Here is a 4,056-nt window from a genome sequence, read left to right on the forward strand (position 1 = left end):
GAAAAGATGAGGAAGGATGGCCATCCCCCTAGCTGGGGAGGATGTTCCCCAGGAGGGTCACAGGAGAGAAGAGGATGCCCGTGGAAGCAGGTGGGTTTACTCCATAATTCCTCCTAAGTCACCTGCCTGATAAGTCCATCACTAATAATAGTAAATCCCACTTAAGGAGCACTTCCTGAGGGCCAAGTATTCTTTCTCAGGGAGCTCCCCCATACGGGATCACATTTAATTTTCACAAAAACCTTTAAAAATAAACTATTATATCCATTTTACAGATAAGGAAACTGAGACTTAGTTAAGCAACTCGTTCAAAGTCTCAGAGCTAGGCAACAGCACACAGCTTTTGGAGCCCTCCATGGGTTTGGCCATCTCAGCACAGACTCCTGTAGCAATTTTGTGATAGAACTGGGAGCAGGAGAGTCAGACGGGAAAACCAGTCACTTGGCTTTGAGGGAAGGTCAGGACACAGGCAAGGGAGTTTCTCCTCCTGAACTTGTGTGCTCTTCCTTGTAATCCAAGCAGACTAGGGGCTCAGCCAGGACTGGGTGACTGGTGGGGTGGCTTCTTTCGGTACTAGCTCTTTGCAGAGGAGAAGGTGCTATGCCCAAAACAAGAATATGTCACAGAACAAAGAGGGGCTAGATGTCTTTGATCTCATCATTCTCCTCGTCTTTCTCCTTCCCTCTCTCCTACCTCTCACCTCTCCCCACCTTTCCCTCCTTCACTCACCACTTTCCTCCTTCCTGGAACCTCAGAGTCAAGTCAACACCCAACTACTCTCTCAAAATCCCTGACAGTTGAACCCACCTGTCCAGCTACCCTTTGTCCACACTCTGGGCATTTGGACTGCTCTCTTCCTTGACTTCCAACTCTCCCCATTCCTACCTGCATCAAAGCTTCCACATCCCCAGAGGCTCTCAGCTACAAAGTTGGAAAGAAATCAAAACAAAACAACTCACACTAAATTGGGTACAACAGAAAACTCTCCTTTAAGCCCTCAGGGGTGTTTGTTCGTTAAGCCAAATGGATGACTAACTGGGGAGATTTCTCTTAACAAACTTTTGTTGAGAGTCTACCTTGTGATGGGTTGGTTCTATGCTGGGGGATGGAGGGAGGGATGCAGGTGAGCCAGGGGATCTCACTCTTTAGTCAAGAAATAAGACAAGAACACAAATAATGATGTCATGAATGTCACAAAGAGCTGCATGAGTTTATTAAAACTGGGGAGGGGTGAGGGAGATGAGGGTGGGGTGAGGGAGATGAGGGTGGGGTGAGGGAGATGAGGAAAGGCCTATGGAACACAACAGTTTGAGCTGGACTCTGAAAGACTAGTGGGACTCAGACATATAGGTGGGGGTGGGGGGAAGTCAGTCATCTCAGACAAAGAGAGCAGTGAGGACACAGTCCTGGAGATGGGCCTGGGACACGACTCAATGGGCAATTCCAGTGTGTGAGGAAGAGGCTTCTGCTTGAAAGTAGGCAGAGAAAGGGATTTCTTTAAGTCCCATCCCTTGGCTTGTTCTTGCAGCAGAAGAACCCAAGATCTACAATCCTGCTTCCTTCCTCTTCCCATGATGTCCCACCCAGTCCAGTCCCTGCCTCACTGGAGGAAGGGGTCAAGGGCTCTTTTGTCTCTCACCAGTCTTATCTAAGGGCTTGCCTTGAATCACATCCCATCAACTCAGCTCCCAACTGACTCTCCAAATCTGTAGACAGCCCTACCCGTCATCAGATCTGTCAGAGACCAGAAGATAGACCTGGGGGCCCTCTATGGAACCTCAGACTAGCACCCCAATCTTTCCCAATGTTTCCTTTCCCTCCCCCCATCAAGTTGACCCTCCCCAAATACTTGGTTTCTATAACTGTAATAATAGTCTTCCCTCTGAATAACACACCCACTATTTATGCCTAATTACCACGTGGTCCAATAATGATACGTAGAGCACTAAATGGGTGAGATCAACTTTGCTTGAAGTTTTGCTTCATTACAACAACCAAACTTGATTCATATACACCGAATATTTAACCTGTCCGGGCCTTGGCTCCCATGTCTGTAAAATGAGGGGTATTGATTAGATTAGTGTTTCCCCATCTGGCTGATGCTCAGAACCACTGGTTGGGTTTTTATAAATATCAGAACCCCCACTTTCTAAATTCTTATAGAGCAGGTCTGACATTTGGGATCTTAGACCTATATTTCTCTTAGTTTCCCAGGTGTTTGCATTGCATCCAATCTAAGGACTGATATTTGGGAAACTGGGGTAGATCATCTCTGTGACTCTTTCCTAAACTCACTGATTCATTCTCTGCAGAGGGGACACCAGCAGAGATGAGACTGGAGAGAGGCAAGGGACAGATATGGCAGATTTAATCCATTTTAACAAGAGTAGAATTTATCTCAAAGGCAAGGGAAAGACTTTGCAGGGTTTTCAGCAGGGGTGACATGATCAAATGTATGTTTTAGAAACAGCCTTCTTATGCAGTGTGGAAGATGGGCCAGAGGTGAGAGACCCGAGAAAAGGCTTTGGTAATAACTGCCTGAGATGCTGCTGCTGACCTGGATTGCACTGGTGGCAGCAAGGGTGCATTCAGAAAGTAGAATGGACAGAACTGAGTCATTTCTTGTTCCCTTTGGATCTAGGATATAGTGGATCACTGCTATTAGGCTCTGCAGCTTTTGTCCCTTCCTAAACTGTGTGGTTCTTGGTCAGCTCAATTAGAGGCAGATGTCCCAGATTTTGACTCAGGAGCTGGTGACTCAGAGAAGCAGGGAGAGCAGAACATCCATTCCAGAGGCAGCCCAAGTAGCCACAACTTCAGTTTCCAGAAGCAGCATGACAGAGTGCCAGGGGAATGCCAGTGCCTGATGCCAGCAGCGGTGCTGATGCCATCTGGTGCCCTGTGTTTATCTGCAATAACTGAGTTCTCACTGGACCGCTGGGTGGGCTTGATTTTAGTTGAAGACCCTACAGTGTCTAGCTCTTTTGTTGCTGCCTGTTTTATAAGGCTGGTGTTGTAATCTCCCTTGTGATTCTGTGAGCTACTACAGTATTTTCGATGACTTCCCTTTTTGCCCTTAAGGTGCCCAAATTGTTCATTTCTTACATCCACATCCCCTGACTGACACCCAGACCGTGTTGGAGGCAGCGAGGGCATGAGCAGCTAGGTAGAGCCCTCAGCCATGGCAAACATATGCAAAGGAGCAGAGAGTGAGAAAGAATCCTGAATGCTGCTGGTTGGCTTTCAGAATAAAAATACCTCTGCTCTCGATTTGTTCACCTTCAATAAGGAAAGCTCACATTGAGCTTTTCTTCACTATTAGAGGTTTCTCTGAACTGTACAACTCCATTCAAAACCTGAGTGCTTGATTAGGAGTTTGAGATTAACATATACACACTACTATATATAAAATAGATAACCAACAAGGACCTACTGTAGAGCACAGGGAACTATACTCAAAATCTTGTAATAACCTATAATGGAAGAGAATGTAAAAAAAGAATATATGGGCTTCTCTGGTGGCGCATGGTTAAGAATCCGCCTGCCAACACAGGGGACACAGGTTCGAGCCCTGGTCTGAAAAGATCCCACATGCCACAGAGCAACGAAGCCCGTGAGCCACAACTATTGAAGCCTGCATACCTAGAGCCCATGCTCCGCAACAAGAGAAGCCACCACAATGAGAAGCCCGTGCACCGCTACGAAGAGTAACCCCCACGCGCCACAACTAGAGAAAGCCCACACACAGCAATGAAGACCCAACACAACCAAAAAAGAAAAAAAATGGCATGAGAGCATGCATTAAAAAAAAAGAATATATATATGTATGTATAATTGAGTCACTTTGCTGTACATCTGAAACTAACAACTAATTAACACAATCAACTATATTTCAATAAAAATTTAAAAAGCAAACAGACCTGAGTGCTTGAATGTGCAGACTATCAGAAAACTATCACTCTAGTTTCATTGCCTATTCCCATCCTCTGGAAGGGGAAGCCCTTTAACCTTCCAGCACTCTCCCCAATTCATGATATTCTTGACATCACAAGGCTA

Source organism: Grampus griseus (genome assembly GCF_964374135.1).
Source record: "Grampus griseus genome assembly, chromosome: 8".
Taxonomy (NCBI): Eukaryota; Metazoa; Chordata; class Mammalia; order Artiodactyla; family Delphinidae; genus Grampus; species Grampus griseus.